The following is a 22,272-nucleotide window of genomic DNA, read 5'->3' as shown; positions in this document are numbered from 1 at the left end:
AGACCCCAGTTTGTTCCAAGTGGCAAGACCAAAACATCAGCAGAAAACACAGTATTCCTGGCCAGAAGAGCGAGAGAGTGGAGTTCAGGGCAACCAAGGACACAGAAGAGAAAGCTGAAGGAGGGAAAATCAAAATTCTGTATATAAACTTTGCCAGATCTCTAGCTGACAACTGAAACAAAGATGCACAAGGATGGAGCCTAGGTCAGCACACACAGGAAACTGGGACTTGAGTTGCTGCCCAAGAGACAGAATTGAGGGTTATATTCAACCATGTGAATTGAAAACAAAACCATTGCCCTTTGGAGGAACGTAAAGGCACCAGAACTCTTCAAAATGAAACATACATAATATCCAGGATAGAATTCAAAATCACACACACTACAAATACATATTATAATAAGGTAGCACATTTGCAAGAGAAAAGGAAATGACCCAGATCAGAATGTATAAATTGTCTCTATATACTGGTGACAACTATAAAATGGAATGTTAAAAAGATATTTAAATAAACAAAAACCATGTTTAAGAAATCTAACAAGAGATATACATGGTCACTCTCTGCTGAAGACATCAAAACACTACTGAAAATTAAAAAGACAGATTTAAAGAGAGATATATCCTGTTCAGGTATTAGAAGGCTCACTATTGTAAGGATGCCATTTTGTCTAAATCTGTAGATTCAATGAAACCCAATCAAAATAGGAGTAGCCATTTGTTGCATTTCAAAGCTAATCCTGGAATTACTATCAAATATGAACAATAAAACAGTCTGGCAACTAGAGAAGGAGTAAGAAGAGGACATGGAAAAGCAATAATCACAATGAAGCTGGAGGCCCTAAAGTCAAGAATTATTATAAGGATGTAATCACTAAATCAGCTAGCTAGTCTCACAAGAGAAGAGAGACCAGTGAAATCAGTTGGAAAGTCCAGAAACAATCCCAACACTTAGAGTCACTTAACTTGTCACAAAATTTCCATTACAGTGCACTGGGGAAATGGTGGTGTTTCAATCCATCTAACTAGGTCAACTGGGTGTCCATATTTAAAAAAAAGAAAAAGACCCTACCTTCTCCCCCACCATACACACTTCACAGTATATACAAAAATTAACTCCACATGTTATATAGATCTACATGTGAAAGATATAACACACAATCTTCTGGACAAAAACCAGGGATATTTTCTTTGACATTGAGTGTAAGCAGAGATTTATTAAATGATATACAAAAGCACAAATTCTAAAGGAAAATAGAAACTCAATATACTGTACCTCATTAAAATGAACACTGATTATTGGGTTACGCAATTAGGAGGATATAAAAGGGCAAAGTGATCAGTAGGAAAAGATACATTATAACAAAGGACTCACTTAAAATATGTAAAGAGCTTCTCCAAATCAATAAGAAAACAAAAGCCAATAAAAAAATATGGTCACATCTAGAAGAGATGCTTCCTTTTAGTAGACCAACTTATACCTAACCTTCCAACATTGTTCCTTCCAGTCATCAGACCATCCAGCCAAACTCTTCTGTACTGCTCAGGAACCCAGATATTCTTATCTCAAACTCCCTCTCTCTTTACAGGCAAACAGAGGAACAAGAGGCACCTAAAGTCTCCCCCCAGAGAAACGTCCCTCATGTACACACATTCTTTTTGAGAGCCACCACTGAGTGAGGCTGTAATGTAGCTGCAATTCACATTTGAAAGGCACAAATATTTAAGGTTCATGCATCTTTGAATCAGCCCTGGGTTTGCTCTTTCTCTGTTCCACCAGTCATTAGGGACTTCCTAGCACCAACCTGCATGAGATCATCAGTAGTAGACGATAGAGCATCTTTAATACAACAGAGATAGAGAACATGGGGGGAGGGAGGTCTGAGATAACTCCTGTTGTAATTTTCCTGGATCTTCAGAACTTTCTAAGGCCTAATCCCAAATGTACCTCTGCTATCACACAATGCATGGCCACTATGCCCCACCTGACATTATTTGACAGCTCACAGCTCACAACTGGTGGCAATGGTACATAGGTGTTTGGTATCTCAGTCTCGACCAGGGCCAAGTAGCATGCCAAGAACTTTTTTCTGAAGGTGTAGCCTTGCTTCTAAGTCCCAGATGTCTGTGCAAATGTCCTCTGTGGCATGCCAGAACACATGCTGCACTTTCATCTATCCCAGATGTGTCTAGCACCATGGCAACTGCTGGGGCATGTGGTCTGAGCAGCTTCCCACTTACTCTGCACGGCCTTCCAAATCTATGCACTCCCTCTCAAAACTTGCAGTAAAAATGGGCTGGAGTAGTTTTCTGAAGGATTTTATACTGCCTCCAAAACCTGAAGCAGACTGCCAAGCCCTGTGCCTCTCCTTGATGTGAAGTTTGAAGTGCTCTTGACCTTGAAGAGGATGCTGCAACATAACCAAGATCTCCCATTACTGAGTGTGCAGCTGCCTCTCTTTTACCCAGAGTGCTGCACTGTTGTGATGAACCATCTCAGTCAGAAGTTACCATTTCAGCAGCCTCCATTTGGAATATCCTACAACCATAGCCCTTATTCTACAGGAGAAGCAGCCAGTATGAGGGTTCTGCCAGCTCTAAAGTATATCTGTTCTGATGAGGTATTCAGAAAATGACCACCAGGTAAATTTTTGGATCCCATGTGGCCTCACTATGAGACGGACCTGGGCCAGGCTTTTATTGCCTGGCTTCTATAAGTCCTTAAATAATAGGTGGGCTATAACAGCATTCGGGGCCTTTAGTATCAATAGTAGATCTGATCTGGTCTATAAAAGCCTTGGAAATATCTAGACACTTTTTCTAGTGTTCAGTTATTTGGTAAGTGGCCATAGGTCCCCCTTCACAACTGTGCACTTTCTTTAGTATTACAGCGTCTATCCTTAAGCTTTAATCTCCTCCTTCAATCAGTGGACACTGTCTCTGAGAATTTGCTCAGGATTGGGAATTGAACAAGCAAGGGGTTGTGAGTCTTTCTGCTGGGAGAATAACAGCCTATATCAAGCAACAAACCATCTTGGTCTCCCATCTGTCATGCCCCTGTGCTTGTTAGCCATTGTCATAAATCCCCATGGGTCAAGGTCCCTTGGTCAGCAATCTGGCCTTGCTGCTGCCAACTATAGTAAGGCTATCAAACTTGAATCTTATGGTTAAGTACTTATACATGGCCTTTTGTATTCCAGAATCCTTTTATCTCAAGTGTCAGAGATTCCAGTTCCATAATGCCATCCCCACCATCAAACCTGTCCAGCAGAGGACAGCTCATCTGGAGCTTCTCACTGAGGCTGTGATCTCTCCACTAGCATATCACCTTTATGTGTGAGTGCAGGGCGTGTCTCCTTGTTCTCCTAGTGAACACAGCCATCTGATATGTCCTTGAGTCTCATATAATAGATCTATTCCAGTATGCTGCATCTGCGGGTTTTCTGTTCCTTTTGTCGTCAGTGTCAAAGCCCTTCTTGACCTTCACCTTACCAGGAGCCCATTTAGGAGCTGCTGCAAGTGCATCTGTCCAAGTCACAGGGGAATATCCCTAGTCAGCAAACTCTCCATTATGCAGCTATCCATTCTGCCCTGGTTTAATACCCCCAGGTCTCACGTCCAGGCATGTTCTCTCAGTTCCTGTTCGGACCTATTGGTCAGATCCTGCAGATCCTTATGTGAATAATCCCTTTATCTTTTGGTAGGGTCAGGGTACTTTCCCAGCTGGGCTATGTTGAGGTTTAGATTCTACTTATTGGTGTATTAGCCAGGGGGAGATTTGGGGAGGATTTTGACAGGGTCCAGTATTGTGCCTCAACTGAAGCCTGTGCACACACACTAGATATATGTGTGTGTGTGTGTGTGTGTGTGTGTGTGTGTGTGTGTACACTCCCATGCGTGTAGGAGGAAGGCTGGCATTATCCAGCTTTTTTTGTTTCCCTTAGTTAAAATTCTTGAAAGATAATATCTGATTGAGCCCACTCCACTTACAGACCTCCCTAGGTCAAGGGTAATCAAGAAGGCATAGACCTGACATGTGGGCTCTGCAGTTTAGCACAGAAGATATATGAAAACTAAACTCTAAAGAACTGGGTTTGAGCTTGGCTGACACCTGGGAACATGTCTGACAAACACCAAATACTGAGACTATATCATAATGCCTATGCACACAGAATCCTCTTTTATTTTAACCATTATTCTGAAGTAAAAGGGACACAGTAGGAGATACTTGTTATTTCTAGTTTTACCCAAGAGCTAGGCACTTGGGAACTGGTGCAGGTTCTGAGGTTTGTGTTCTAAATCATGCCTGCTATTTCTGTTCTGTGTATTAACACTACCAAAATGATAAGCCAGTGAAAAACACTTTGAAGTAACTTTCAGCTATAATGCTTGAATGATCAAGAAAAAAAGTTGATTTTTTAAAAAGCATGTTTAAAGTAGTAATTATGAAATAGAGGTCAATTCTTTTTTCATATTTCAAAGTCTTTTCGTATTGACCCATTATTTTTGGTTGTGGCCCACTTCTAGTGGTTTCTCAGTATATCTGGCACCAGGAAGTAGCTTTAAAGTGCTGAAAGGTCTGTGGATGAGAAGCTGGGTTTTATACGTTCTCGCGTTACTTTGCTTCTGACGGTCTAGGATAAAATAATGGCGAGGTTCTATAGTCAAGGGGAGAATTACTTTCTAAGTAAATAACAGGAAAACTCTTTGTACACATAGCAGCCATATGCACTAGAAATACCAGGAAACAACTTTACAGATGAAGTTCTACCGCATTTTTCCTTCCTTCTGTTTTTAAGGTGGCTAGAATACAGGGAATCCAAAAGAAACTCAAAACTAAAAAGCTAATTTTTTCACTATTAAACTCTAATTGGACAGTGAGTGTTTAATAGGTTTGATTGCTTTCAACCTTCATGACAAATGACACCCCGTTGTTTCCTAGTAGTCACTGATTATAGCTCATTCTGAATAGAAAATTAATACATTTAAAATCAGAGTTCTTTGGTGTTTTGAGTTTTCATTTTCTACTCTAATAAATTAAAGGGCTCTGTTTATATGTTCTTAGACCCACCATCTTGTTGTGAAGTATAAATGCTTACCTATCAGCAAGATGAGTTAATATCAGAAATCCCTTGATTTCTGATATAGAATCTATAAGAGTGGTTAATTTAACAAAAAGACTTTATATATATAACTATATATATGAAACTATAGTTTGAAGCTATATACTACATATATAGTATACACACACACATATACATATATATAGTATCTATCTGTTGAGAGAGAGAGAGAGAGAGAGACATCTTCTGGGAGTAGAAAATCTCAACTTTTTTAGAAAATCAGAAGGATCGTACCTCCAAATTCTGGCCTAAAGGGAGACTACACTGCTAGTCTTCTGTTTAGAAAGATTTATTTGGAATACCCAGTTCAGAAATTTGGTGTGCTCAGGGCAAGGAAAAGTTGTCATTATAAAACTCTTAGTGTTTGTGATATGCCTGCAGAGTCCATGAGTTGATGCAGGTAGATCAATTGGTGGCTTAAAAGAATAGAAATCAGTGGTTTTGTAACTATTATTTTCTATGCTAGTAGTTGTCAAATGGTTTGGTCCCAAGATCTCTTTACACTTTTAAAAAATAATAAAGACCCCAAAGTGTGTACTTTAGAAGATTTTTACAAGACACAAAGACCCACAAGCACATATTCTCATTAGGTATCAAATGAATGGCAATATAAGCTATCTAGCCTCTGGAAAATTCTACTGTACACATATAAGAGAATTAGATTTAAAAAGGCAAATAGTATCTCAGTTGTTGCTTTAAAAGAGTTTTGACCTTTTAGGCCTTCCGGAACCCCCAAAGCGCACTTTGGAAACCACTGCTAGACCCAGTGTCTGGAAAAAGGAGTTTAAATAAAGGGAAACTGACTTCACTGACTTCAACCTGTGATTGATTATCTTCACAGGGAAAATATGTTTCATTTATGGAAAAACATGTTACATTCACATTATGGGGATTGTGTGTGCGTATAGCACAAAACAACAATAAGCAACACAGCTGTTTTGGGAAGACCAAGAAAGACTGTCCTGGTCACCCAGAGTTGGGTGGTCTTGAGCAGACCAGACTGTGCATCTCCTAAGGGATGTGCACCCCACTGGGTGCCTTGCTGTAGCTTCCAGCCGACGCACCTGTGGTGTTTTTACTTTATTCACCTTGGGGGAAGGGATGGGCTACAGGGCTGGAGGAGGGGCCCAGATTCCCAGGCCAGAAGTTCCTCTGAAGGTAAAGCACTGGAGCCCTTGAAGAGGGGTGGAGATGAAAAGCAGAATTTGCCTCTCACAGAGTGAAGGGTAGACTCTGGGATGGAAAGGTGATATCTAAAAAAAAGGGAGTTTCTCATAAGGAGGTCCTTTGTGAAAGGCTAACTTTTAATTTTTATGTTTCTTGGTCTCTCCAAAGAGTCACATTCAGCATAAGTTGAAAGGTACCTCCTCTTTCCTATCCTTTGTCAGAATACTTGGCAGGTAATCCCAATCTTTCAGTGAAGGGGAGGAGTCAGTACGCAGAGAATGAGGGTCAGGTGTTGAGAGAAATGGACCCCCCCCCTTCCCATTGTCCTCCCACTGTGGCGGCCACACCCAAACAGCGTGTTGTGCGAGGACAGCCACAGGAATGGCCTTGAATGCTGTGTGATGGTCAGCACAGCCGGAAGTGGTGGGCTCTCCGAGAGCTGCGCTGGGGACGGGGAATGAGCCCGGCTCCTCTTCCAAGTGCACCAGGGTGGACGGCACAGGCGCGGCGCACAGGGAGGAGCGCGCTCTGGGGCTTCAAGTTTCCTTCTCTTAAAGACTGACGTCCTTAGACATACCTTGGCAGCTGCAATCACTGTTGTCTTTTGACCTTAAATTTAATGAGGGTCTGCCATCCTCCATCTTTCAACAATATGAAAATCTGCTGTGCTGCTTCTGAAGGGATTTCTCTTGCATCTAATGTTAAGTATCCTTTTTCACCTATCAGTTTAAATGTTTTCATTTCACAACGATAGATTTATTTACATGGCAATGATGAATTTTGTTCAGTATCTGTGCTAATAAGAGGCTACTGATCACATTATTTAAAAAACTCCAGTCTGCAAGTTATTTCTATTTTTTTCCTAGGACTTGACCTCTGTCTCTGGCTAAGGTCAATGTGATAGAAATGAAATCTTACAATATCACATATAGCTGTCTCCTTTTTTAACCTAAGGAGATAGACCCTAATACTTATATTAATTTATTTTGTGTTAATATAAGGATATATATCTTCTCGATTTATAAAATATATATTAAATGAAATATATTATGTATATTAAATATATTGATATGTCCTTTTCAGTAAGAGAGAGTGTCTGATAAGTAACACTGACTGTCAGAAAAAATTATATACCACATTCAGTGCAGCCATTCAGGTCTTCAGTCTCTGCAAAGAAGTGATTACAAATCCAGCTGGCATTGGAGCAGGTACTATGGCCACATCTGTCTAATGCATTTTGTTGCTTCTATTAATCTCTTATGCAGGGTGTTTAAAAATTTGCTAAAAATAAAGCCTTCTTTCTGTGTAACTAAAGGACAATTCATTTATTTTGATATGCAGGTGGCATAAAATTGAACAGTTCCCCTGTATAGAGAGCTCCAAGTTTAATTAAAAATACTGCGCCATAGACCTCTGTTTTGACCGTCTCACTCTTTGGTGCACTTTACTTCTACTACAGTGTAGCATATGAATAAGTGAGAAGATTCCTTTTCCCCCAGTTCTTTCTAGTGTTGCATACTGGGAGTTAATCATAAAACAATGGACTCTGAACATTGCAAAAAACTTTAATTAGTCAAGACCTTTCAACACTTCAAATCCTCTTTGAATTGAGGTATAGGATAAATGAGAAATGGTGAAGGATACATAGGTGGTGGTCTCATGAAACATAATGAAACCATTATTATATGATAGTATCATATTCATGACCCATTATAAAAAATTCTTCATCAATTCTCAGTACTTAGGGGTAACATTCAATACTTTTCTTATTTTCACCATACTCCATGCAAAGCTGTTTGAGGTTTTAATTGATGAGGAAATCAAGCTAAAAGTTGGCATACTTACCCACTGAAGGGGAAGTATCATTATTAATAATGTCCTAGATATATCAAGGATGGAAACCCTTACTCTTCATGGTATGCTCTGAAGCAGTTTAAATAACTTTTCCTCCTGTAAAGACTAAAATATCACAGGATGTTTAAAGTTCCTTCACTGCTCTTTAAGTGAAAAGTTCAGTGGAAAGCAGAAAGGAAGAGAAACAGTAGCAGAGCAATGAGAAATCATAATACCAAAGTGCAAATAGTTCATTTTGATGGTATCCCTGCGAATTTGGAACAAATTTTGCTTTATAAAGATTTTTGTTTTCCTCTTTTAGCTTTCTAAAGATATGGGAGTTATTTAGCCATAAAATATATTTTCCCATGATCTTCCATCCTGTTACACTGTGCCATATTTGCTTTGGAGAGGATACAGGTAGGAAATCATTCTCCTTTCTCATACTCTTTCAGCAAGCATTTCATGTGTGTGTACTAGTTGCTGAGCTCTGCATAGGTCCTCTTTCCTAGGTGTTCAAGGTCGGTACCCTAAGCCACTCTTTGCCATGTCCATTCCTAGCTGCTCTCATTAAAGAAGGGCAGTCTGGTTCCCTGTCCCTTCAATGTGAGTTTTCCTTTGGCTTGCTTAGGGCAATAATGTGAGCTGGAAATGACAATGTGCCATTTCCAAGCCTCACCGCGAGAGGCATTGCCTGTTTCCCTCTGACTCAGGCGCTCTGCCATTACCATGGGAACTTGCCTGGGTTAGGCTGCCTGTAGATGGAAAGAGCAAATTCAAGCCATCCAAGTTAACCCAGCCTATCTTTCTGTGGATTTCTGACATTATTTCATCTTGCAATGTAAATGTCACCTACGGGTATTAACTTTTTAGAATTTTATATTTACTTTGTAGCATATTACTGGGTCAATTTTCATCAATATCCAGTATGTATTTTCAATGAGAATGTATTCTCTATTACATGCAGAGCTATCTATCTACCAGATAAATCTTAGTAGGTATAATATATGTTTTCTTTATCTTTACTTAATTTACTTTTCTTTTTCTACTTGATCTGTTGAATTCTTAGAGATTTATGTTTTCTTGATATGATTCATATAACATTTTCTCAATATATTTCTCAGTTTCTTCTAGTAGACATTACCGGTTTTAGTTTATATATTTCAAATATTTGATGTCATGTGCATAAAGCTTCATGACTAATAATTTTTCTGATAGATTAAATAATAATTTTCTGATGACCACTTTCATTTTCTATTCTGTTTTTGTGGTATTTTTTCATTTTGTTTTGTTAAGAGTATGCTAGAGATTTCTCTATTGTTAATTGTTTTGACCAATGTTTTGATTTACAAAAAAAAATTGGAGGACTTATAGTAAAAGACTTGAAAAGTACTTGAAAAGTACACATTTTGTCTCATTTTATGAAAAAAATTTGTTTGTTTGGAAATAACCTTTCCAAATAGACAAACTCTCTCAAGAAAGAACTAAGATAAAATGTAAAATATAAAATGAAAAAGAATAGCTACACAGATAGCAGAAGTTATAAATTATAAAGTAATACTACGAACAGCCATAAAGGAACAATTGAAACCCTAGGTAAAACATTTTTGGGGGGAGAATATGAAATGCTGAAATTGGCACAAGAAGAAGGAAACTCAAATAGACAGGCCAGTGGTTCTTGAAAATCTTGGGTTGATAATGGAAGCCTTTCCCAGATAGCATGAGGCCAACATGTTACACTTATGTTTCAGCGTATGTTAAATGTACGGATAACAGTTTTAAAAGCGTTTCTGTGTACAGGATGTCTAATATTGCTGTGATACTAATGTGTATTTGAAAACTAAATTGAATGACAAGAAATAAAATCGTCATCAATTTCATAAGTGACTATGGTAATAAAAATTCTCCATGAAATACAGTTGTCTTTTTAATAACCAATATACCGTGACCAAGGGTTTAATCCCAGAAATGTAAGAATATTGCAGAATCACAAATTGTATCAGTGTAACTCACTGTACCAACAGAGTAATTTGTTAGCTCTTTTGAGTGCCCTTTCTGTGTATAATCTGTCATTTATCTGAGCTTGGAATCCAGGAGGCTTATTAAAGCATCTGCTTAATATGTCTCTTGAACAGAAGTTGCACATATCAGTTTTCTCATGTTGAACAATCCCTGCCTTTCCTGGAAAACATATTAATTTGGCCATTTGATTTTTTAATACATTGTAGGATTCAGTGTGCTAATGTCTTATATAGGGTTTTTCCCATTTGTGTTCTTTAATAAGATTTGCTTATAATTTTACACTCCCTTATTACCTTGTCTAATTTGGGTATCAAAGATATAAAAGCCCCATTCATTCTCTGGTCCTTAATTTTATGTGCTGTAAAAGAGCATATATTTGGGATTATTTATTTCTTGAATGGCTATAGGAACTCACCTCTGATGTGATTTGAGCCCATGTTTACTTTTGGGAGGGAGGGGACATAGCATATATTTTCAACTCATTTCCTTAATAGTTATTGGATATTCTTTTTTGCTGTCTTCTTGAACCACTTTTAATAAATTGCATCATTCTAAGATATAACTTAAGTTTTCAAATTTATTGGTGTGCATGTTAATTGTTGTTACCTATGTTTATTATCATCCCATTAATTTTTTAAAAATCTCATACTTTTTTATTCCTAAAATGTTTTGCCTTCTCTTCCTAATTTATTTGTTGGTCATGCCAGAGATTTGTCTCTTATATTAGTCTTTCATAGGATGATGTGAAATAAATAGTTAGCAACTGGCATAGCATAGTCACCCATCAATCAAAAAAGGCACTGGTTGATCTTCAACTTCTTATAAAAAACAAAATGTATACTGTTATTTAGAACTACATATTTTTAAATTTCCTCAAAATGGAATATTTTGAAAATTGTCTTTATATTGGTATCTAACAATTGTATTATGGGTGGAGTTTAACAATTTTTGAAACTTGTTTGTAGTTCTAATACATGGTCAATATTTGCAAATATTCCATTTGTGCTTGGAAAAAATTATACTTCTCCCATTTATTAGGTGTAGTGTTCTACTTAGGCTATTTAGATCATATTATTGATTAGTTCATATGTATATATTCCAGTAATTACTGGAGTATTCTATTGAAACTCTTGCTATCACAATTTCCCTATATTTCAATGTTTCCCTATATTTCAGTCCATTTTTGCTTTGTGTACTTGAGGCTGTATTATTACATATATACAATTTTAGCAGTGTTTTAGCCTTCATTTGATTTGTTTTCATTATGCATTAACTCTATCTGCCAACATGCTTTTTGTGTTAAAATTTTTTTTATTAATAGTTATATCAGTCTTTATTTTGTTAATATTTGCCTGGAATCTCTTGTTCTATTACATAAGATTCATCTTTCCTGTATTTTTTTTTTTATGATTTGTGAGCAACATATAGCTAGATACAAAGATTATCAGATTAGGGGAAAATGTCTAGTTGCAAACAGCCATACTAGCACATATTGACTAAATGTCAACCTTCTTATTCCAAATAACAACTTACATAGGATTCAGTATGTAAAAGTTTCATGTCTCTTGCTTCATATTTCATTTTCTGAGCATAAATACAGCATTTCTCATGATACATAGCTTTTTAAATAGCGAAGAATTAATGGAATGGTGTTTATAGCAGAACTCAAGCTGGTCAACCTTTGAGGTGCTAAAAAAAATTGGCAAAAATCAATCTTAATTTCCCCTTTCTTCTGGATAATTCTTATTGGTATTTAAACATGTTTTAAAACTTATCAGCTTGTAAAAACCTCTTTACTTTACCCCACCCCACCCCAGCATCTACTCCCTGTCTCTACTCTGCTTTACAGTAAAGTCCCAAGGATGAGTGTCCATAGTGATTGTGTCCAGTTCCCTTCTTCAAACCCTTTTCACATCCACCTTCCCACTGGAATTGCTCTTTCCAAGATTACAATGGTTAATTCCCCATTTTCATTTTACTAGCTTATCGGAGTTTAACATAACTGATCGTTCTATTTTCCTTAAAGCACCTTCCCGCTAAGCTCCTGGGACACTCTCCTGATTTTCTTCCCATTGGCTGCTACTTGTCTCATGGGCTGATTCTTCTTCTTCTGCCTGAATGGCAAGCATCAGAGAACCCTAAGGTGGACTTCCTGGAATTCTTTACTCTTGAATATATATTCCCTTGATGAGTCTATCCAATTAACAAGCTTGTGTTCCCAGACCTGCATTTCAGTTCTATGACTTCTGATCTAATCAACACCTCAACTTGGATGTCAAATGAGCATATTAAACTTAATGTGCTCAAAAATTGCCTGACTCCTCTCTCTCCCACAGTACCACTTTGACAAAGAATCGCCGCCAGTAATTCTTCCCAGGAAGGTTAATGGTAACATGATCCTTTCAGTTACCAACCAAGAACCTCTAGAGACATGTTGGTGGAGACAACTATCTCTCCCTGACCCCCCATGCCCCTGCCCACCACCCCGGCTCCCTGCTCATGTTCAGTTCTTTAACTTAGTTGCAGCACCTTTACCACCCATGTTGTGACTGGCCATATACAATCCCAGGTACAGACTACATTTCAGATTTTTGTCACTACGTGTAACTATCTGGCTATAGGTTTTCTCCAGTGGATATGAGTGAAAATGAAGCATTGCCATTTCTGCTTCATGTTCTTAAAATTGTTTGTTCTGTCTCCACATTATCTTTCTCCTTCTCCACAAGTTGAAAATTGGCTTTAGTTCTGTGAACTACCTAGTAGATTAGAGATATTTAGGATGGCAGGCCCCTCTCCAGGCCGGTCCTCACGTAACCTCAGTGCCTACCAACACGCTCTGGATTATTTGCTTTATTTGTGCCACTCTATGTTTTGTCTCATGGTGATGGAAGTTTATCCACCCTCTAATACTTTATACTTGACTCATCTCTTTCCAGTTCTTCTTGGCTTTGCCTATCTAGGATAGTTGTGCTAAATCAGGGTCAATTTTCTCCCTCCAGGGCCTTTGGAAATGTTTGAAAACATTTTTGCTTGTCACGAAGGAGGTGAGGATTTGTTCTTGGCATCTAATTAGTAGAGAGATAAAAGATACTGTTAAACATTCTACAAGCATAAGACAATCCTCCCATAATAACATTATCTGGCCCAGAACATTAGTAGTGTCAAGGCTGAGAAATGCTGCTCTAGAATCTGATCACTTCTCTTCACCTCCTTTACTACTTCCTACCGCTTTCTTTCTCACCTGAATTACTGCTATGTTGCTACCAAGATTCCCTATTTCCACTCTCACCTCCTTATAATCTCCTCTTCACATAGCAGCCAGAGTGGTCTCCTGGAAAATGTCATCTCCGTTATCTACTGAAAATCTTCCCATGGTTCTCTCATCTCATGCAGAGTAAAAGCCAAAGACCCAGGGGTGAGTAGCCTACAAGGTTCTATGTCATTTGGGCCTCATTTTCTCACTTATTTTTTGCTGCATTCCATTCACCGTAGCTTCCTTGTCCTTCTTCAAACAAGCCAGACACATTCTCATATCAGATTTCACCCCTGCTCTTCTCTCTAGACCTGGACGGTTCTTCCCACACAAGTGTGCATGGCCTGCATACCTCCACTAGGTCAGTGAAAACTTTCTTGGTTCCACTCCTTTTCCACAACATTTTAAAAAATCTTCCTTAACTGGCCATGTTTCTTCTGTAGCACTTATCACCATCCAGCACACAATATAATTCACTCTTTGTTGTTTATTTTCTGTCCCCCACTACTAAAATGGAATCTGCATGAGGACCATGATTTTTATTTTTAATCATTGGCATATCCCCTGGTACATAGTAGGCACTTAGTAAATAAATATTTGTTGAATGAATGAGTGAAACTGTGAAACTCTTTTCGCTCTTAGTATCCTATGTTAAATAGTGTGGCATTTGTTCAAGAATATTTACCTGATTAAGAATATCTACCTAGTTGTAGGGATTTGCCTCTTATCACTTAGATTTCTTACTTGCCAAGTTTTGGTCTTGATTCAATAACAGCTTTTTCAAAGAAGTGTTAGATGTCATGTGTTTTAGGGTAGATTTGCCACCTGACTTCATTACGAGCTCAGAGTGGTTCTAGGATGTGGCTCCTCAGCTCCCTCAGGTAATCTGATCTAAGGGTGTCCTTGCCTAACTTGTCGGAATGTTTCTTTCTCCCCGGGACCACCCAGGTCTTGCTGTTGTGTTTTTATGCTTTCATACCACGGCCAACATGAGCATCCTCAGTTTTATGCATTTACTGCTTAAGCACGTCAGATTGGCAGGTGAAGTTCCTTAAGAAGATGTGCTTCTAAGCACTGAACCATTTATCCTTTTCCCTCCCATTTAGGACCCCCTGGTATGCCTTGGTTTTTATGTGATAAGGCAAAGGGACATGACAGGATGCATCATTTCACAATGTTTGAAAAATGTTGCTTTGATGTTGTACACAGTTATTTCACCTAAGATGGTTTTAAAGGCATAGTGAGAACATTTGGATACAATATTAATTTCTGTCCCCCACCCCAAAACAGCAGCCTTTGAAAATCAATTTACTTAAATGCCCCTGGACAATCTAAAATTGCCTGTGCTATCAATTGTCTTCAAAATGCTAAAAATGTGGAAAGATTCTATTTGACTGCCTGAACCCCATTCAGGAATAATTACTTTAGAGTGAAGTCCTCTGTACCTCTAGCACACCAGGCCAGTTATCCTGTTTCCATTTAAGATAACACAAATGTATCTTTTGTAGATGTGCCTTGAGAAGACAATAAAAATAGGAACATTAGGTGCTTTGTCAGACTCAGGGCATAATATTAATGAAATCCAATTGCATTCCTTCACATCACAGGCTTACTGAAACCAAATTTTAGGTTTGGTGTACATCATGCAAGATTTCATTTAGAAAGGTAAATTAGAATCCATATAATTTGAGAAACATTTGGCTTAAATTACTGGGGCAGTTGGGGGGTGCAACATAATGGTGTAGATTTTATTCTGGAGTATATGCATTTGGCTTTTATGAAGTAATTTTATAGTTTTGATGTAACAAGAAAGCAGAGCTTTTTTTTAGATGACATGATTAAAAGGACTCTGTGATCTGTTATCCATCAGTGCATGACTGCTGGCTTTTTGTTTTTGACATTATAAGAAACTTGATCCTATTTTATTGTTTAATGAAAAGGGCCATTCTTGAGTTACTTTACTTTGAGGTGAAATTCAAAATCCATGGGGCCTTAAAGGATATGAAGTAGAAATTCATATCAAAATGTATGTTGTCATAATCATAATGAATATAGAAAACCATCTTTGCCTTCAGTATTTCTTACCCAAGGAGTAAGGTTAACTAGGAACAGGAAGGATAAAAGTCTAGTTTGGTGAAGGGAATGAATTATTTCCTAGGGAGATGGTAAAATTTCTTTCAGTAATCATACTCCAAAAGTTCATAAGAAATGCATTTATTGAATAATATGTTATTTTAGGTTTTCATTTTAGCTCTCAAAATCTTTATCATCTTGACCTTTTAAAAAGTTTTACTGGCTTGCCATTGCAATTTGTTCTCAATTATCTTAATAGTGGAGTGCATTACTAACAATAAAGCAAGTGTCTCAATTTTGCAACACCTGTTTCACCTTTCCGAATCACATCATCCACCAAAATTAATAGTCCGTCTTGTAACAGACCACTACTTACTAGAGATCAGGACAAAATCAGAGTTACTCTTATTTTCTTATAAAATTTCTCTAGTAGATTCTCTTTTGTAGGGATGAGTTGCTTTTAGTAATTGTAGGAAAAGGCAATACCTGCTCTTCTACTGAAGCGCTCATGACCTAAGGGAAGGGCCATTGTCTCATTTGTAATTTTTGAAAGTAGATTTGATCAGTTGTTAACAGATAAGGAAAAGGAGAGTTGGAACAAAAAAAACGATTTTCAGAAACACTACTTCATCCCAAAGTGAGCAACCTTCACAATCTAGGTAGGCCTATGGAAGTGTGACTCTTTTTGTCATTTGTTATAATAATACAGATAATATTTTTGAAATACAGTAATGGACCTTTTTATTTTTTTTGAGTGGTACCTCTAACAGAGGCATTCATTACTTTAGGAGCATTTATGTGTTTGTTGCAATAAAGCAAACATAAACAGACCAGGCCCAGGTTTTGATTTCCCAAGTGACATTTGGATATTTATATTTTCAATATGAATAATACAAGTATAGTATCTAACAAGAAGTCAAAGTGTAGTGTAAACAAAGCATATTTCATATGGAAGATCACCTTAGAGAAGAACAATAAAAGGAAGGTGCTAAGAAAAACAAGAGAGGCATTTGATAAACCCCCTAAGGAAAGTCCTGGAGAAGTGGAGGAAGACTAAAAACATTTGGCTGATGCTGCATTTCACTATCACATTCAAATGGCCTTGGGAGCAGAAGAGCAAGGGCAGGCAGTGGTGTAGGTAAGCATGGCCTTGAGAGAGAGCCCTGATGCCCACCGTAGGGTGCCACACCCAGGGATTTCCATGTGTCTATTGTGGAGACATGGCAGTGCTAAGAAAAATCTGTGGAGCCATTGCATTGTGCATCCAATATAAGGAGACCATCACTAGAAACAAATTTTAGGGACTATAAACTTCATCACAGATGCTGGTATGATAGTCCAAAGTCCAGATGGATGAGCCGTATATTGGGAGATGTCATTCCTGATGCCCAGGAGTTGTATGTACAACAGAGCACTGGGGTGACTTAGTAGAGTTCAGCATAGAGCCCTGGGGATAGACGAGAAAGTGCCCAAGGCCCTTCCCCAGCCACCTTGCATATCTCAGCTTCTCTGTATTCAACCTCGGGCAGAAGGAGGGGGAAAGTTTGCCCTCTGAGAGGAAGGAGAGTCTAAAGGCAAAGTAGTGCATCTTTAAGAGCAGACAGTAAAAAGAAGTAAAGTAGGCAGGAAAATGCCCTCGTTGTGGAGTGCGAGCTCTCCTAACAGTCCTGTGTATTCCATTTTGCTACCTCTGTAATAAAGGATGACTTATTCATTCTGTTAGTACCACTGGCTCATTTACAAGTGCCCCACTCAGTTCATTCACCGTCAACAAACCTCAGAAAATGAGTGTTAGAAACATGGAGTTTCCTTGTCACAATGAAGGCTGACCTAGAAGCATTCTTGGAGACCAGCCTGGCCTTTTGAGGGAGGGTGTGAGTCACAGCCTCAAATGCTCATACAGACAGCCTTTTGGCCCTTTCTACTCAAGTAGTTTCTCTGCAGCTGCTGCCTCTGAACTTATGTGAGTCAAATGCTTTCCATTACTCAGGAGACAAAATTTCGTAACACAAGCCATCAAAGTGCTTGTTTGGCCACCTGGTGCTCAGCAGTTCAATATTATATTGAATTTGTTTATTCAGTGCAGTATATGCTTCGTAAAAAAAAGGATTTAGCCTGGTTTTTCCAACTTTATTTTCCTAACCTTGAAGTAATCAGAATAATGCTCTTTAAAACATCTCTAGGTAAGGAGTCACAGTTAATCTAGTCACTTAGGTAACTAATGTAAACATATTTGCACGCATGTATACCCACCAATGATTAGATTAAAAAGTCCCAATTAATTCATGTGTATTTATTTCACACACAAAGAATTAGTTAAAATAGTCACACATTTAACTGACATATTTGTGCATACACAGACATAAGTACAGATTACGTGGACATTACTACTCGGTAATTCTAGAATAGTCAATTCTTTTCTTCTTGGTCAAAACCAGAATGCTTTACGTACATATGACTTAGTTCCATACATAATTCTGTCTTCATTAAAAAAATACCCTGTACTTTAAGTTAGAGGGCTCCAGAAGCTGACCCAAGGCAGAGATTAAGGTGCGTGAAGTTTATGTGGGAGGTGTTACCAGTAGGAGATTAGAAATATGAACACAAAAGAAAGAATCACTTAAAGATTTGTTATTAAGAAGGTCACTCCTTGAGCAACGGGGGCTCAATCCCTCTAGGAATGCCGGGAAGTAGGTGCCCGACTCTTCATCCCGACCCTGGGTAGAGGTTGTCCACCTTCCATCAGTCATTGGCTGAAGGCTGTCCTGGAATGGGAAAATATTCATTCTCCAGTACTTGTGACCTGCCTCTTGCATGGGCTGAGCAACTCGACTTTGGCCAGAGAATGCATACTTCAGGCAAGCATTACTAGTCAAAAATATTAAAAGTCTGAGACAGTCCATAAGGCAGGAAGTGGTATTTTAAGTTAGCCTGGTAAAGACTGTGAAGAAGAACGTGCCAGGCAGAAGGAACAGCATGGACGAAGTGCAGTAGGACGAAAACACTGGGTGGTTTAAAATAACAGAAAGAAAGTCTGCGTGCTGGATGCTGGCAAGCTACTGACAGCATATTATACAAAGAGGATGGAAAGATTATTAGGGGCAGATTATGTAAGAGTTTGCTGACCATGTTTAAGATTTGGATCATATCCTATGTGCAATGGGGAACTATAAAAGAGTTTCCAGCAGGGAAGGTCATTAAATTTTGAGATCACCCTTGCTGCTGTGAGACTAATGGCTGGAGGGAGGCACGAGTGCACAGAAGAAAGACAGCAAAAGAGTCGATTGTACAGTCTAGGGTACAGATAACAGCAATTTGAATTAGAATGGAGATTGGGAAAGTGGGTGCTTTTTAAATACATTTTGGAGATCAAATTGTAAATGTTGATGACAGCAAAGACAGAGCACATTTTCCTGACTATGCTAAGGGATCAATAAGGCTGCCATTTACTTAGAGAATGGAGATATCTGCAGAGAGAAAGGGTTTGGAGGTAAAAACCTTGAGATCAGATTTGGAAAACTTGAATCTGAAACGTCCCTGCGATTTATAAGAGAGAACGTGAAGTAAACAGTGAGGTACACAAACACTTTGGGTTGAGAATGTAAATCTGAAGTTAGGGCGCCTTTTCTGTAAATCATCAGGGGTGTCAGAAACTACTATTCAGGCTCTGATATAGAGAATTCAACAATAGAAAAGGAGCCAAAGTATTTTAAAGAGAAAACCACAGGTAAAAAGAAAATTGCACATTTATGCGTAAGTTCCTCATTTAACAGGTAGTAAGCTCACGGTGTTGGATTGTTTTCCCAAAACTTGGTGCCTTAAGGTTTGGCTAGGCTTTGTAGCAGCAATCATCACCATGTACTTCACATGAGTTTTGATTTAACACATAGTTTATTCTAGTGAAATCATGTGCCACTGCATAGCGCATAGTAAGTGCTAAGAGGCGGTGGTCTCGAATTGTTCTGTTAATTGAGTAGAATCTCATTCTTCAGGAATTATCCTATTGTGATGTAGAAAATTATCCCCTCAGCTATATCCCCCACCACCCACAACCCAAGCCCTTCCCCTGCTAGGCTGATTTAGGGCCATCTACGTGGACTGGAGGAGTTGTGGTCTAAAACAATAATTACCTGGGTCTGAGGAATGGTGGGGAGACAGTACTGTGAGGGTTAATACTTAAGCCCATAAACCAGGAAAATAGCCTCAGGTCAGAAACTTAGAGAGTCAGAGAAAGTATGGATATAGAGTGTAAAAACTCAACCAGGGCAAATGGGTTAGAGACAGTACACGAGCCGCTGGCTGGCTTGTGTAGGTCCTGTGTATGATGCTGGAAGGCCCGACAGCTTCCAGGAGCCCTAGACCTCTTGCACGCCAGAGCAGATTTTTTGGGCCCCAATGCATACGGGCCTTTGTTAATACTGTTTTGCACTCTTCTTGACTATTTTACTGATTATAACCTGTAGCCACACTGCGATCCATCTCTAAGTGGTAACATCCAACTCCAGGACCCTTGCACACCCACACCTTTACTTTGGGCTTCTTTGTGGAGGTAATTAGAGTAGTTATGTTGCATGGCTGATGGAAAGTTCTTCTAAAACCTCATGTGGGTACCTCTCCCTTTCCCACACAGCAGCTGCTTGAAACCTTTTCACCATTTGTCTCCTCAGTCTGATCTCTGCTCTCCCGCTTTCTCCTGTGATCAGACCCCTTACCTGCATGCTGTCCAAAGGGGATTCCAGAAATGGATGCTGTACACGAAAACACCTATTCATTATGGAGATACAGGACAGGCAAAAACTCATACAATGAGGGTAATTTTTGATCCCATTGTTTTTCATGACTTTTACACAAATTTACAAATATTTTACTTTATGTTACCAACATGTATAATGGCTCTTTCACCCAAATGTAATATTAGTATGAAAATCAGAAACCTGAATTACCCTCTTATAAATCTTAACACTCAACAACTCTATATATTTGAACATTTGTTTCCTAACTGAGCAATTTAGGAACATTGTCCAACTTACTAAATATTTTTTAAACCACTTTGCAAAAGCATAATATATAATTAGTTTATGAAAAGTAGTAGTATTTAGAATTATGTCAGTCAGTATTAGGAGAGTATATTATATTTAGTTTATGTATAGCACTCAGTATAAAATCTGTCAATGAATTGGCCTATAATAAATATGGAATATAAAATATAAAGTATCAAGTTAGTCATTTTATGCCCTTATAAAAAACTATTAACTCAATCTTAGTAAATATTAGTTGAATGTTTTGTTTTACTTTTACGATAAGACATCACAGCAGAAGCTCAAAATACAAGGCAAAATAATACATATGGATACACACATATATGTGTATGCATATACATATTTACACATGTGTGTATATACACACACAAATTATCCTTGGGGAAGCTCACATAAGCGAATAGAGGCAAGTTAAAGCCACAAAAAAGTGATTTAATTGTTTCTAGGTGTTTGATTGTTATTAGAGACTTTTAAGAAAAGCCAATGCAATACTTCTGTTTCTCTTCCTACCTCTGTCTCTGAGGACAGCAGCTGACAGTTAATCATGAAGTTCCTGGCCACACTCTGATCTATATACTCCAGGAGCCCTTCTGTAAATTTAGACTGCAAACAAGACTACGTCTGACTTTGGTGTTTCTTTTTCTGTCGGCTTGTTCACATGGTACCCCCAAGTGGCCTCTTGAACTTAAAATTCAAACATAAGAGTTTACTTCTGGTGCTTTAGTGAGTAATGATGAAACTAAATCAAAAAGGAAGAGACCCAAAAAACAGAAAGAAAAAAAACAACTTCAAAGCATGCTCTGTAAAGATTGCTGCCCAGTGACTGTGTCAGAGACGGGGAATGACTCTTTTGGTTAAACTGGAAAGTAGAAGACATCACAGGTCTGTATTTTTTTTTTTTTAATCTCTTCTCAAGAGTCTGTGGGTTTTGGCTCCTGTGTATCTGTTAAGTGGTAATTCTAACCTTTGAAAGTCCATTTTCTCCGCCGTTCTAAGGAAGCTTCCTGTGATCTGAAGCCAGAGGGCTGGAAAGGATTCAGGGTCGTTATCGCATTTATTATATAACACATATGGCTGCAGGGCAGGTTATAGGCTAATTTAAGTCTTATGAGGATGGAGAAGGGTTGGGAGGGGCGGGGCTGAGGGAGGGACTGAGACCGAGAAAAAAGATATCTCAGTGAGGCTATTTTCTGCTTAGGAAACACAAAAGCCTTTTACCTCACATAATGTAATCGCAAACTACCCAGGCTCAGGTGAATTCAGTAACATCCAGCTCAGCCATTCTTGGTTTGATCAATACCATACTACCAGTGCTCCAGTTCTAATGAATTCTGAGCCAAGTCTCAGAAAACTGTTTTTTGCATCAGCTGTGAGCAGATTAAAAGGAATCAGTTACAGGAGACCTGAGCAGAAACAGAATCCAGGGATTGAAAACGTAGGCAGCCATCCACCTGAAGATGTTAGATGTGTACTCGGATACATAGCCAGCTAGGCGCATAGCTAGAAGTTTGTATCAAAGGCAAGCCTTTGGTGTCTTCTGATTCAACCACTGAGTTTTAATGTCAATGAGAATAGTAGTGAGGCACTTGCTAAAACAAACCACTGGATCATATAATTTTGATTAGAGGTTTATGCAGAAGCTCATCTCTCAAGATAACATTGGTTTGAAAAATGCAAAATCGAAACCCAAAGGGGAATGGATACAAGCACAATAGAGACAGTGGCATACGATGGGAATTTTATCTTCTAATCATAAACTTTGGTG

General features: G+C 38.4%; 1 protein-coding gene across 1 annotated transcript in view; it reads left to right on the top strand.

The window, feature by feature from the left end:
• Positions 1 to 22,272, top strand: part of ISOC1 (isochorismatase domain containing 1) — a 165,657-nt gene that overhangs the window by 133,561 nt on the left and 9,824 nt on the right. The window lies entirely within an intron of this gene.

This window comes from Manis pentadactyla, chromosome 13 (assembly GCF_030020395.1).
Source record: "Manis pentadactyla isolate mManPen7 chromosome 13, mManPen7.hap1, whole genome shotgun sequence".
NCBI classification, from domain to species: domain Eukaryota; kingdom Metazoa; phylum Chordata; class Mammalia; order Pholidota; family Manidae; genus Manis; species Manis pentadactyla.
The sequence above is the reverse complement of the archived record's forward strand: the minus strand, read 5'-3'. Positions and strand labels throughout refer to the sequence as shown.